Source organism: Cylas formicarius, unplaced genomic scaffold (genome assembly GCF_029955315.1).
Source record: "Cylas formicarius isolate icCylForm1 unplaced genomic scaffold, icCylForm1.1 PGA_scaffold_3__17_contigs__length_32017465, whole genome shotgun sequence".
NCBI classification, from domain to species: domain Eukaryota; kingdom Metazoa; phylum Arthropoda; class Insecta; order Coleoptera; family Brentidae; genus Cylas; species Cylas formicarius.
The window spans coordinates 1,575,898-1,592,345 of record NW_026844326.1 but is presented as its reverse complement, the minus strand read 5'-3'; positions in this window follow the sequence as shown (position 1 = coordinate 1,592,345).

Below are 16,448 nucleotides of genomic sequence, written 5' to 3'. Positions count from 1 at the left end.
CCGATTTCGATAAAATCTTAGTCAGAATCTGCTTTTTCGCCTCTTATTGTACCCAAATCTACCTTAGAAATGCAGATATATACTTAAAACACCTTCTTTTGGGACTAATAATTGGTTTTCGCCCTTGATTTACGGAAGATTATAGCCAAAACATGCATTTTCATAACTTAGCGACAGAAATCTACATTAAAACTGCAGATAACTACTTAAAAATTCACTTCCTTGAATTGATAATAGGTTTTTCTTTGTCATTTTAAACAGATTCCAGTCAAAATCGGCTTCTTCGACTCATATCGTACCTAAAACCGCATCAAAACTGCAAATATCAGTTTAAACTATCATTTTCTGATACAAACAGTTATATATTCATGTCAATATCTTTCAAATTCTAGTCATAATCGGCGTCTTTGGACATTTTAGTGTTCGAAAACCTTAATAAACTATTAGATTTCGACGTAAGGCAAACTTTCTGAGTCAAATAGTTGCCGATTTCGATAAAATCTTAGTCAGAATCTGCTTTTTCGCCTCTTATTGTACCCAAATCTACCTTAGAAATGCAGATATATACTTAAAACACCTTCTTTTGGGACTAATAATTGGTTTTCGCCCTTGATTTACGGAAGATTATAGCCAAAACATGCATTTTCATAACTTAGCGAACTCAAATCTACATTAAAACTGCAGATAACTACTTAAAAATTCACTTCCTTGAATTGATAATAGGTTTTTCTTTGTCATTTTAAACAGATTCCAGTCAAAATCGGCTTCTTCCACTCATATAGTACCTATAACCGCATCAAAACTGCAAATATCAGTTTAAACTATCATTTTTTGATACAAACAGTTATATATTCATGTCAATATCTTTCAAATTCTAGTCAAAATCGGCGTCTTTGGACATTTTAGTAACGAAAACCTTAATAAACTATTAGATTTCGACGTAAGGCAAACTTTCTGAGTCAAATAGTTGCCGATTTCGATAAAATCTTAGTCAGAATCTGCTTTTTCGCCTCTTATTGTACCCAAATCTACCTTAGAAATGCAGATATATACTTAAAACACCTTCTTTTGGGACTAATAATTGGTTTTCGCCCTTGATTTACGGAAGATTATAGCCAAAGCATGCATTTTCATAACTTAGCGAACTGAAATCTACATTAAAACTGCAGATAACTACTTAAAAATTCCCTTCCTTGAATTGATAATAGGTTTTTCTTTGTCATTTTAAACAGATTCCAGTCAAAATCGGCTTCTTCGATTCATATCGTATCTAAAACCGCATCAAAACTGCAAATATCAGTTTAAACTATCATTTTTTGATACAAACAGTTATATATTCATGTCAATATCTTTCAAATTCTAGTCAAAATCGGCGTCTTTCGGCATTTTAGTAACGAAAACCTTAATAAACTATTAGATTTCGACGTAAGGCAACCTTTCTGAGTCAAATAGTTGCCGATTTTTTCAAATTCTAGTCAAAATCGGCGTCTTTGGGCATTTTAGTAACGAAAACCTTAATAAACTGTTAGATTTCGACGTAAGGCAACCATTCTGAGTCAAATAGATGCCGATTTCGATAAAATCTTAGTCAGAATCTGCTTTTTCGCCTCTTATTGTACCCAAATCTACCTTAGAAATGCAGATATATACTTAAAACACCTTCTTTTGGGACTAATAATTGGTTTTCGCCCTTGATTTACGGAAGATTATAGCCAAAACATGCATTTTCATAACTTAGCGAACTGAAATCTACATTAAAACTGCAGATAACTACTTAAAAATTCCCTTCCTTGAATTGATAATAGGTTTTTCTTTGTCATTTTAAACAGATTCCAGTCAAAATCGGCTTCTTCGATTCATATCGTATCTAAAACCGCATCAAAACTGCAAATATCGGTTTAAACTATCATTTTATTAGATTTCGACGTAAGGCAAACTTTCTGAGTCAAATAGTTGCCGATTTCGATAAAATCCTAGTCAGAATCTGCTTTTTCGCCTCTTATTGTACCCAAATCTAACTTAGAAATGCAGATATATACTTAAAACACCTTCTTTTGGGACAAATAATTGGTTTTCGCCCTTGATTTACGGAAGATTATAGCCAAAACATGCATTTTCATAACTTAGCGAACAGAAATCTACATTAAAACTGCAGATAACTACTTAAAAATTCACTTCCTTGAATTGATAATAGGTTTTTCTTTGTCATTTTAAACAGATTCCAGTCAAAATCGGCTTCTTCCACTCATATCGTACCTATAACCGCATCAAAACTGCAAATATCAGTTTAAACTATCATTTTTTGATACAAACAGTTATATATTCATGTCAATATCTTTCAAATTCTAGTCAAAATCGGCGTCTTTGGGCATTTTAGTGACGAAAACCTTAATAAACTATTAGATTTCGACGTAAGGCAACCATTCTGAGTCATATAGTTGCCGATTTCGATAAAATCTTAGTCAGAATCTGCTTTTTCGCCCCTTATTGTAACCAAATCTACCTTAGAAATGCAGATATATACTTAGAACACCTTCTTTTGGGACAAATAATTGGTTTTCGCCCTTGATTTACCGAAGATTATAGCCAAAACATGCATTTTCATAACTTAGCGAACAGAAATCTACATTAAAACTGCAGATGACTACTTAAAAATTCCCTTCCTTGAATTGATAATAGGTTTTTCTTTGTCATTTTAAACAGATTCCAGTCAAAATCGGCTTCTTCGACTCATATCGTATCTAAAACCGCATCAAAACTGCAAATATCAGTTTAAACTATCATTTTTTGATACAAACAGTTATATATTCATGTCAATATCTTTCAAATTCTAGTCAAAATCGGCGTCTTTCGGCATTTTAGTAACGAAAACCTTAATAAACTATTAGATTTCGACGTAAGGCAACCATTCTGAGTCAAATAGTTGCCGATTTCGATAAAATCTTAGTCAGAATCTGCTTTTTCGCATCTTATTGTACCCAAATCTACCTTAGAAATGTAGATATATACTTAAAACACCTTCTTTTGGGACAAATAATTGGTTTTCGCCCTTGATTTACGGAAGATTATAGCCAAAACATGCATTTTCATAACTTAGCGAACAGAAATCTACATTAAAACTGCAGATAACTACTTAAAAATTCACTTCCTTGGTTTTTCTTTGTCATTTTAAACAGATTCCAGTCAAAATCGGCTTCTTCGACTCATATCGTACCTAAAACCGCATCAAAACTGCAAATATCAGTTTAAACTATCATTTTCTGATACAAACAGTTATTTATTCATGTCAATATCTTTCAAATTCTAGTCATAATCGGCGTCTTTGGGCATTTTAGTAACGAAAACCTTAATAAACTATTAGATTTCGACGTAAGGCAACCATTCTGAGTCAAATAGTTGCCGATTTCGATAAAATCTTAGTCAGAATCTGCTTTTTCGCCTCTTATTGTACCCAAATCTACCTTAGAAATGTAGATATATACTTAAAACACCTTCTTTTGGGACAAATAATTGGTTTTCGCATTTGATTTACGGAAGATTATAGCCAAAACATGCATTTTCATAACTTAGCGAACAGAAATCTACATTAAAACTGCAGATAACTACTTAAAAATTCACTTCCTTGAATTGATAATAGGTTTTTCTTTGTCATTTTAAACAGATTCCAGTCAAAATCGGCTTCTTCCACTCATATCGTACCTATAACCGCATCAAAACTGCAAATATCAGTTTAAACTATCATTTTTTGATACAAACAGTTATATATTCATGTCAATATCTTTCAAATTCTAGTCAAAATCGGCGTCTTTGGGCATTTTAGTAACGAAAACCTTAATAAACTATTAGATTTCGACGTAAGGCAAACTTTCTGAGTCAAATAGTTGCCGATTTCGATAAAATCTTAGTCAGAATCTGCTTTTTCGCCTCTTATTGTACCCAAATCTACCTTAGAAATGTAGATATATACTTAAAACACCTTCTTTTGGGACAAATTATTGGTTTTCGCCCTTGATTTACGGAAGATTATAGCCAAAACATGCATTTTCATAACTTAGCGAACAGAAATCTACATTAAAACTGCAGATAACTACTTAAAAATTCACTTCCTTGAATTGATAATAGGTTTTTCTTTGTCATTTTAAACAGATTCCAGTCAAAATCGGCTTCTTCGACTCATATCGTACCTAAAACCGCATCAAAACTGCAAATATCAGTTTAAACTATCATTTTCTGATACAAACAGTTATATATTCATGTCAATATCTTTCAAATTCTAGTCATAATCGGCGTCTTTGGGCATTTTAGTAACGAAAACCTTAATAAACTATTAGATTTCGACGTAAGGCAACCATTCTGAGTCAAATAGTTGCCGATTTCGATAAAATCTTAGTCAGAATCTGCTTTTTCGCCTCTTATTGTACCCAAATCTACCTTAGAAATGTAGATATATACTTAAAACACCTTCTTTTGGGACAAATAATTGGTTTTCGCCCTTGATTTACGGAAGATTATAGCCAAAACATGCATTTTCATAACTTAGCGAACAGAAATCTACATTAAAACTGCAGATAACTACTTAAAAATTCACTTCCTTGAATTGATAATAGGTTTTTCTTTGTCATTTTAAACAGATTCCAGTCAAAATCGGCTTCTTCCACTCATATCGTACCTATAACCGCATCAAAACTGCAAATATCAGTTTAAACTATCATTTTTTGATACAAACAGTTATATATTCATGTCAATATCTTTCAAATTCTAGTCAAAATCGGCGTCTTTGGGCATTTTAGTAACGAAAACCTTAATAAACTATTAGATTTCGACGTAAGGCAAACTTTCTGAGTCAAATAGTTGCCGATTTCGATAAAATCTTAGTCAGAATCTGCTTTTTCGCCTCTTATTGTACCCAAATCTACCTTAGAAATGCAGATATATACTTAAAACACCTTCTTTTGGGACTAATAATTGGTTTTCGCCCTTGATTTACGGAAGATTATAGCCAAAACATGCATTTTCATAACTTAGCGAACTGAAATCTACATTAAAACTGCAGATAACTACTTAAAAATTCACTTCCTTGAATTGATAATAGGTTTTTCTTTGTCATTTTAAACAGATTCCAGTCAAAATCGGCTTCTTCCACTCATATCGTACCTATAACCGCATCAAAACTGCAAATATCAGTTTAAACTATCATTTTTTGATACAAACAGTTATATATTCATGTCAATATCTTTCAAATTCTAGTCAAAATCGGCGTCTTTGGACATTTTAGTAACGAAAACCTTAATAAACTATTAGATTTCGACGTAAGGCAAACTTTCTGAGTCAAATAGTTGCCGATTTCGATAAAATCTTAGTCAGAATCTGCTTTTTCGCCTCTTATTGTACCCAAATCTACCTTAGAAATGTAGATATATACTTAAAACACCTTCTTCTGGGACAAATAATTGGTTTTCGCCCTTGATTTACGGAAGATTATAGCCAAAACATGCATTTTCATAACTTAGCGAACTGAAATCTACATTAAAACTGCAGATAACTACTTAAAAATTCACTTCCTTGAATTGATAATAGGTTTTTCTTTGTCATTTTAAACAGATTCCAGTCAAAATCGGCTTCTTCCACTCATATCGTACCTATAACCGCATCAAAACTGCAAATATCAGTTTAAACTATCATTTTTTGATACAAACAGTTATATATTCATGTCAATATCTTTCAAATTCTAGTCAAAATCGGCGTCTTTGGACATTTTAGTAACGAAAACCTTAATAAACTATTAGATTTCGACGTAAGGCAAACTTTCTGAGTCAAATAGTTGCCGATTTCGATAAAATCTTAGTCAGAATCTGCTTTTTCGCCTCTTATTGTACCCAAATCTACCTTAGAAATGCAGATATATACTTAAAACACCTTCTTTTGGGACTAATAATTGGTTTTCGCCCTTGATTTACGGAAGATTATAGCCAAAACATGCATTTTCATAACTTAGCGAACTGAAATCTACATTAAAACTGCAGATAACTACTTAAAAATTCCCTTCCTTGAATTGATAATAGGTTTTTCTTTGTCATTTTAAACAGATTCCAGTCAAAATCGGCTTCTTCGATTCATATCGTATCTAAAACCGCATCAAAACTGCAAATATCAGTTTAAACTATCATTTTTTGATACAAACAGTTATATATTCATGTCAATATCTTTCAAATTCTAGTCAAAATCGGCGTCTTTCGGCATTTTAGTAACGAAAACCTTAATAAACTATTAGATTTCGACGTAAGGCAACCTTTCTGAGTCAAATAGTTGCCGATTTTTTCAAATTCTAGTCAAAATCGGCGTCTTTGGGCATTTTAGTAACGAAAACCTTAATAAACTGTTAGATTTCGACGTAAGGCAACCATTCTGAGTCAAATAGTTGCCGATTTCGATAAAATCTTAGTCAGAATCTGCTTTTTCGCCTCTTATTGTACCCAAATCTACCTTAGAAATGCAGATATATACTTAAAACACCTTCTTTTGGGACTAATAATTGGTTTTCGCCCTTGATTTACGGAAGATTATAGCCAAAACATGCATTTTCATAACTTAGCGAACAGAAATCTACATTAAAACTGCAGATAACTACTTAAAAATTCCCTTCCTTGAATTGATAATAGGTTTTTCCTTGTCATTTTAAACAGATTCCAGTCAAAATCGGCTTCTTCCACTCATATCGTACCTATAACCGCATCAAAACTGCAAATATCAGTTTAAACTATCATTTTTTGATACAAACAGTTATATATTCATGTCAATATCTTTCAAATTCTAGTCAAAATCGGCGTCTTTCGGCATTTTAGTAACGAAAACCTTAATAAACTATTAGATTTCGACGTAAGGCAACCATTCTGAGTCAAATAGTTGCCGATTTCGATAAAATCTTAGTCAGAATCTGCTTTTTCGCCTCTTATTGTACCCAAATCTACCTTAGAAATGCAGATATATATTTAAAACACCTTCTTTTGGGACTAATAATTGGTTTTCGCCCTTGATTTACGGAAGATTATAGCCAAAACATGCATTTTCATAACTTAGCGAACAGAAATCTACATTAAAACTGCAGATAACTACTTAAAAATTCCCTTCCTTGAATTGATAATAGGTTTTTCTTTGTCATTTTAAACAGATTCCAGTCAAAATCGGCTTCTTCCACTCATATCGTACCTATAACCGCATCAAAACTGCAAATATCAGTTTAAACTATCATTTTTTGATACAAACAGTTATATATTCATGTCAATATCTTTCAAATTCTAGTCAAAATCGGCGTCTTTGGGCATTTTAGTAACGAAAACCTTAATAAACTATTAGATTTCGACGTAAGGCAAACTTTCTGAGTCAAATAGTTGCGAATTTCGATAAAATCCTAGTCAGAATCTGCTTTTTCGCCTCTTATTGTACCCAAATCTAACTTAGAAATGCAGATATATACTTAAAACACCTTCTTTTGGGACAAATAATTGGTTTTCGCCCTTGATTTACGGAAGATTATAGCCAAAACATGCATTTTCATAACTTAGCGAACAGAAATCTACATTAAAACTGCAGATAACTACTTAAAAATTCACTTCCTTGAATTGATAATAGGTTGTTCTTTGTCATTTTAAACAGATTCCAGTCAAAATCGGCTTCTTCGACTCATATCGTACCTAAAACCGCATCAAAACTGCAAATATCAGTTTAAACTATCATTTTTTGATACAAACAGTTATATATTCATGTCAATATCTTTCAAATTCTAGTCAAAATCGGCGTCTTTCGGCATTTTAGTAACGAAAACCTTAATAAACTATTAGATTTCGACGTAAGGCAACCTTTCTGAGTCAAATAGTTGCCGATTTTTTCAAATTCTAGTCAAAATCGGCGTCTTTGGGCATTTTAGTAACGAAAACCTTAATAAACTATTAGATTTCGACGTAAGGCAACCATTCTGAGTCAAATAGTTGCCGATTTCGATAAAATCTTAGTCAGAATCTGCTTTTTCGCCTCTTATTGTACCCAAATCTACCTTAGAAATGCAGATATATACTTAAAACACCTTCTTTTGGGACTAATAATTGGTTTCCGCCCTTGATTTACGGAAGATTATAGCCAAAACATGCATTTTCATAACTTAGCGAACTGAAATCTACATTAAAACTGCAGATAACTACTTAAAAATTCCCTTCCTTGAATTGATAATAGGTTTTTCTTTGTCATTTTAAACAGATTCCAGTCAAAATCGGCTTCTTCGATTCATATCGTATCTAAAACCGCATCAAAACTGCAAATATCGGTTTAAACTATCATTTTTTGATACAAACAGTTATATATTCATGTCAATATCTTTCAAATTCTAGTCAAAATCGGCGTCTTTCGGCATTTTAGTAACGAAAACCTTAATAAACTATTAGATTTCGAAGTAAGGCAACCATTCTGAGTCAAATAGTTGCCGATTTCGATAAAATCTTAGTCAGAATCTGCTTTTTCGCCTCTTATTGTACCCAAATCTACCTTAGAAATGCAGATATATACTTAAAACACCTTCTTTTGGGACTAATAATTGGTTTTCGCCCTTGATTTACGGAAGATTATAGCCAAAACATGCATTTTCATAACTTAGCGACAGAAATCTACATTAAAACTGCAGATAACTACTTAAAAATTCACTTCCTTGAATTGATAATAGGTTTTTCTTTGTCATTTTAAACAGATTCCAGTCAAAATCGGCTTCTTCGACTCATATCGTACCTAAAACCGCATCAAAACTGCAAATATCAGTTTAAACTATCATTTTCTGATACAAACAGTTATATATTCATGTCAATATCTTTCAAATTCTAGTCATAATCGGCGTCTTTGGACATTTTAGTGTTCGAAAACCTTAATAAACTATTAGATTTCGACGTAAGGCAAACTTTCTGAGTCAAATAGTTGCCGATTTCGATAAAATCTTAGTCAGAATCTGCTTTTTCGCCTCTTATTGTACCCAAATCTACCTTAGAAATGCAGATATATACTTAAAACACCTTCTTTTGGGACTAATAATTGGTTTTCGCCCTTGATTTACGGAAGATTATAGCCAAAACATGCATTTTCATAACTTAGCGAACTCAAATCTACATTAAAACTGCAGATAACTACTTAAAAATTCACTTCCTTGAATTGATAATAGGTTTTTCTTTGTCATTTTAAACAGATTCCAGTCAAAATCGGCTTCTTCCACTCATATAGTACCTATAACCGCATCAAAACTGCAAATATCAGTTTAAACTATCATTTTTTGATACAAACAGTTATATATTCATGTCAATATCTTTCAAATTCTAGTCAAAATCGGCGTCTTTGGACATTTTAGTAACGAAAACCTTAATAAACTATTAGATTTCGACGTAAGGCAAACTTTCTGAGTCAAATAGTTGCCGATTTCGATAAAATCTTAGTCAGAATCTGCTTTTTCGCCTCTTATTGTACCCAAATCTACCTTAGAAATGCAGATATATACTTAAAACACCTTCTTTTGGGACTAATAATTGGTTTTCGCCCTTGATTTACGGAAGATTATAGCCAAAGCATGCATTTTCATAACTTAGCGAACTGAAATCTACATTAAAACTGCAGATAACTACTTAAAAATTCCCTTCCTTGAATTGATAATAGGTTTTTCTTTGTCATTTTAAACAGATTCCAGTCAAAATCGGCTTCTTCGATTCATATCGTATCTAAAACCGCATCAAAACTGCAAATATCAGTTTAAACTATCATTTTTTGATACAAACAGTTATATATTCATGTCAATATCTTTCAAATTCTAGTCAAAATCGGCGTCTTTCGGCATTTTAGTAACGAAAACCTTAATAAACTATTAGATTTCGACGTAAGGCAACCTTTCTGAGTCAAATAGTTGCCGATTTTTTCAAATTCTAGTCAAAATCGGCGTCTTTGGGCATTTTAGTAACGAAAACCTTAATAAACTGTTAGATTTCGACGTAAGGCAACCATTCTGAGTCAAATAGATGCCGATTTCGATAAAATCTTAGTCAGAATCTGCTTTTTCGCCTCTTATTGTACCCAAATCTACCTTAGAAATGCAGATATATACTTAAAACACCTTCTTTTGGGACTAATAATTGGTTTTCGCCCTTGATTTACGGAAGATTATAGCCAAAACATGCATTTTCATAACTTAGCGAACTGAAATCTACATTAAAACTGCAGATAACTACTTAAAAATTCCCTTCCTTGAATTGATAATAGGTTTTTCTTTGTCATTTTAAACAGATTCCAGTCAAAATCGGCTTCTTCGATTCATATCGTATCTAAAACCGCATCAAAACTGCAAATATCGGTTTAAACTATCATTTTATTAGATTTCGACGTAAGGCAAACTTTCTGAGTCAAATAGTTGCCGATTTCGATAAAATCCTAGTCAGAATCTGCTTTTTCGCCTCTTATTGTACCCAAATCTAACTTAGAAATGCAGATATATACTTAAAACACCTTCTTTTGGGACAAATAATTGGTTTTCGCCCTTGATTTACGGAAGATTATAGCCAAAACATGCATTTTCATAACTTAGCGAACAGAAATCTACATTAAAACTGCAGATAACTACTTAAAAATTCACTTCCTTGAATTGATAATAGGTTGTTCTTTGTCATTTTAAACAGATTCCAGTCAAAATCGGCTTCTTCGATTCATATCGTATCTAAAACCGCATCAAAACTGCAAATATCGGTTTAAACTATCATTTTTTGATACAAACAGTTATATATTCATGTCAATATCTTTCAAATTCTAGTCAAAATCGGCGTCTTTCGGCATTTTAGTAACGAAAACCTTAATAAACTATTAGATTTCGACGTAAGGCAACCATTCTGAGTCAAATAGTTGCCGATTTCGATAAAATCTTAGTCAGAATCTGCTTTTTCGCCTCTTATTGTACCCAAATCTACCTTAGAAATGCAGATATATACTTAAAACACCTTCTTTTGGGACTAATAATTGGTTTTCGCCCTTGATTTACGGAAGATTATAGCCAAAACATGCATTTTCATAACTTAGCGAACAGAAATCTACATTAAAACTGCAGATAACTACTTAAAAATTCACTTCCTTGAATTGATAATAGGTTTTTCTTTGTCATTTTAAACAGATTCCAGTCAAAATCGGCTTCTTCGACTCATATCGTACCTAAAACCGCATCAAAACTGCAAATATCAGTTTAAACTATCATTTTTTGATACAAACAGTTATATATTCATGTCAATATCTTTCAAATTCTAGTCAAAATCGGCGTCTTTCGGCATTTTAGTAACGAAAACCTTAATAAACTATTAGATTTCGACGTAAGGCAACCTTTCTGAGTCAAATAGTTGCCGATTTTTTCAAATTCTAGTCAAAATCGGCGTCTTTGGGCATTTTAGTAACGAAAACCTTAATAAACTATTAGATTTCGACGTAAGGCAACCATTCTGAGTCAAATAGTTGCCGATTTCGATAAAATCTTAGTCAGAATCTGCTTTTTCGCCTCTTATTGTACCCAAATCTACCTTAGAAATGCAGATATATACTTAAAACACCTTCTTTTGGGACTAATAATTGGTTTTCGCCCTTGATTTACGGAAGATTATAGCCAAAACATGCATTTTCATAACTTAGCGAACTGAAATCTACATTAAAACTGCAGATAACTACTTAAAAATTCCCTTCCTTGAATTGATAATAGGTTTTTCTTTGTCATTTTAAACAGATTCCAGTCAAAATCGGCTTCTTCGATTCATATCGTATCTAAAACCGCATCAAAACTGCAAATATCGGTTTAAACTATCATTTTTTGATACAAACAGTTATATATTCATGTCAATATCTTTCAAATTCTAGTCAAAATCGGCGTCTTTCGGCATTTTGGTAACGAAAACCTTAATAAACTATTAGATTTCGACGTAAGGCAACCATTCTGAGTCAAATAGTTGCCGATTTCGATAAAATCTTAGTCAGAATCTGCTTTTTCGCCTCTTATTGTACCCAAATCTACCTTAGAAATGCAGATATATACTTAAAACACCTTCTTTTGGGACTAATAATTGGTTTTCGCCCTTGATTTACGGAAGATTATAGCCAAAACATGCATTTTCATAACTTAGCGAACAGAAATCTACATTAAAACTGCAGATAACTACTTAAAAATTCACTTCCTTGAATTGATAATAGGTTTTTCTTTGTCATTTTAAACAGATTCCAGTCAAAATCGGCTTCTTCGACTCATATCGTACCTAAAACCGCATCAAAACTGCAAATATCAGTTTAAACTATCATTTTCTGATACAAACAGTTATATATTCATGTCAATATCTTTCAAATTCTAGTCATAATCGGCGTCTTTGGGCATTTTAGTAACGAAAACCTTAATAAACTATTAGATTTCGACGTAAGGCAAACTTTCTGAGTCAAATAGTTGCCGATTTCGATAAAATCTTAGTCAGAATCTGCTTTTTCGCCTCTTATTGTACCCAAATCTACCTTAGAAATGCAGATATATACTTAAAACACCTTCTTTTGGGACTAATAATTGGTTTTCGCCCTTGATTTACGGAAGATTATAGCCAAAACATGCATTTTCATAACTTAGCGAACTCAAATCTACATTAAAACTGCAGATAACTACTTAAAAATTCACTTCCTTGAATTGATAATAGGTTTTTCTTTGTCATTTTAAACAGATTCCAGTCAAAATCGGCTTCTTCCACTCATATAGTACCTATAACCGCATCAAAACTGCAAATATCAGTTTAAACTATCATTTTTTGATACAAACAGTTATATATTCATGTCAATATCTTTCAAATTCTAGTCAAAATCGGCGTCTTTGGACATTTTAGTAACGAAAACCTTAATAAACTATTAGATTTCGACGTAAGGCAAACTTTCTGAGTCAAATAGTTGCCGATTTCGATAAAATCTTAGTCAGAATCTGCTTTTTCGCCTCTTATTGTACCCAAATCTACCTTAGAAATGCAGATATATACTTAAAACACCTTCTTTTGGGACTAATAATTGGTTTTCGCCCTTGATTTACGGAAGATTATAGCCAAAACATGCATTTTCATAACTTAGCGAACTGAAATCTACATTAAAACTGCAGATAACTACTTAAAAATTCCCTTCCTTGAATTGATAATAGGTTTTTCTTTGTCATTTTAAACAGATTCCAGTCAAAATCGGCTTCTTCGATTCATATCGTATCTAAAACCGCATCAAAACTGCAAATATCAGTTTAAACTATCATTTTTTGATACAAACAGTTATATATTCATGTCAATATCTTTCAAATTCTAGTCAAAATCGGCGTCTTTCGGCATTTTAGTAACGAAAACCTTAATAAACTATTAGATTTCGACGTAAGGCAACCTTTCTGAGTCAAATAGTTGCCGATTTTTTCAAATTCTAGTCAAAATCGGCGTCTTTGGGCATTTTAGTAACGAAAACCTTAATAAACTGTTAGATTTCGACGTAAGGCAACCATTCTGAGTCAAACAGATGCCGATTTCGATAAAATCTTAGTCAGAATCTGCTTTTTCGCCTCTTATTGTACCCAAATCTACCTTAGAAATGCAGATATATACTTAAAACACCTTCTTTTGGGACTAATAATTGGTTTTCGCCCTTGATTTACGGAAGATTATAGCCAAAACATGCATTTTCATAACTTAGCGAACTGAAATCTACATTAAAACTGCAGATAACTACTTAAAAATTCCCTTCCTTGAATTGATAATAGGTTTTTCTTTGTCATTTTAAACAGATTCCAGTCAAAATCGGCTTCTTCGATTCATATCGTATCTAAAACCGCATCAAAACTGCAAATATCGGTTTAAACTATCATTTTATTAGATTTCGACGTAAGGCAAACTTTCTGAGTCAAATAGTTGCCGATTTCGATAAAATCCTAGTCAGAATCTGCTTTTTCGCCTCTTATTGTACCCAAATCTAACTTAGAAATGCAGATATATACTTAAAACACCTTCTTTTGGGACAAATAATTGGTTTTCGCCCTTGATTTACGGAAGATTATAGCCAAAACATGCATTTTCATAACTTAGCGAACAGAAATCTACATTAAAACTGCAGATAACTACTTAAAAATTCACTTCCTTGAATTGATAATAGGTTGTTCTTTGTCATTTTAAACAGATTCCAGTCAAAATCGGCTTCTTCGACTCATATCGTACCTAAAACCGCATCAAAACTGCAAATATCAGTTTAAACTATCATTTTTTGATACAAACAGTTATATATTCATGTCAATATCTTTCAAATTCTAGTCAAAATCGGCGTCTTTCGGCATTTTAGTAACGAAAACCTTAATAAACTATTAGATTTCGACGTAAGGCAACCTTTCTGAGTCAAATAGTTGCCGATTTTTTCAAATTCTAGTCAAAATCGGCGTCTTTGGGCATTTTAGTAACGAAAACCTTAATAAACTATTAGATTTCGACGTAAGGCAACCATTCTGAGTCAAATAGTTGCCGATTTCGATAAAATCTTAGTCAGAATCTGCTTTTTCGCCTCTTATTGTACCCAAATCTACCTTAGAAATGCAGATATATACTTAAAACACCTTCTTTTGGGACTAATAATTGGTTTTCGCCCTTGATTTACGGAAGATTATAGCCAAAACATGCATTTTCATAACTTAGCGAACTGAAATCTACATTAAAACTGCAGATAACTACTTAAAAATTCCCTTCCTTGAATTGATAATAGGTTTTTCTTTGTCATTTTAAACAGATTCCAGTCAAAATCGGCTTCTTCGATTCATATCGAATCTAAAACCGCATCAAAACTGCAAATATCGGTTTAAACTATTATTTTTTGATACAAACAGTTATAAATTCATGTCAATATCTTTCAAATTCTAGTCAAAATCGGCGTCTTTCGGCATTTTAGTAACGAAAACCTTAATAAACTATTAGATTTCGACGTAAGGCAACCATTCTGAGTCAAATAGTTGCCGATTTCGATAAAATCTTAGTCAGAATCTGCTTTTTCGCCTCTTATTGTACCCAAATCTACCTTAGAAATGCAGATATATACTTAAAACACCTTCTTTTGGGACTAATAATTGGTTTTCGCCCTTGATTTACGGAAGATTATAGCCAAAACATGCATTTTCATAACTTAGCGAACAGAAATCTACATTAAAACTGCAGATAACTACTTAGAAATTCACTTCCTTGAATTGATAATAGGTTTTTCTTTGTCATTTTAAACAGATTCCAGTCAAAATCGGCTTCTTCGACTCATATCGTACCTAAAACCGCATCAAAACTGCAAATATCAGTTTAAACTATCATTTTCTGATACAAACAGTTATATATTCATGTCAATATCTTTCAAATTCTAGTCATAATCGGCGTCTTTGGGCATTTTAGTAACGAAAACCTTAATAAACTATTAGATTTCGACGTAAGGCAAACTTTCTGAGTCAAATAGTTGCCGATTTCGATAAAATCTTAGTCAGAATCTGCTTTTTCGCCTCTTATTGTACCCAAATCTACCTTAGAAATGCAGATATATACTTAAAACACCTTCTTTTGGGACTAATAATTGGTTTTCGCCCTTGATTTACGGAAGATTATAGCCAAAACATGCATTTTCATAACTTAGCGAACTCAAATCTACATTAAAACTGCAGATAACTACTTAAAAATTCACTTCCTTGAATTGATAATAGGTTTTTCTTTGTCATTTTAAACAGATTCCAGTCAAAATCGGCTTCTTCCACTCATATAGTACCTATAACCGCATCAAAACTGCAAATATCAGTTTAAACTATCATTTTTTGATACAAACAGTTATATATTCATGTCAATATCTTTCAAATTCTAGTCAAAATCGGCGTCTTTGGACATTTCCTTGAATTGATAATAGGTTTTTCTTTGTCATTTTAAACAGATTCCAGTCAAAATCGGCTTCTTCGACTCATATCGTACCTAAAACCGCATCAAAACTGCAAATATCAGTTTAAACTATCATTTTCTGATACAAACAGTTATATATTCATGTCAATATCTTTCAAATTCTAGTCATAATCGGCGTCTTTGGGCATTTTAGTAACGAAAACCTTAATAAACTATTAGATTTCGACGTAAGGCAAACTTTCTGAGTCAAATAGTTGCCGATTTCGATAAAATCTTAGTCAGAATCTGCTTTTTCGCCTCTTATTGTACCCAAATCTACCTTAGAAATGCAGATATATACTTAAAACACCTTCTTTTGGGACTAATAATTGGTTTTCGCCCTTGATTTACGGAAGATTATAGCCAAAACATGCATTTTCATAACTTAGCGAACTCAAATCTACATTAAAACTGCAGATAACTACTTAAAAATTCACTTCCTTGAATTGATAATAGGTTTTTCTT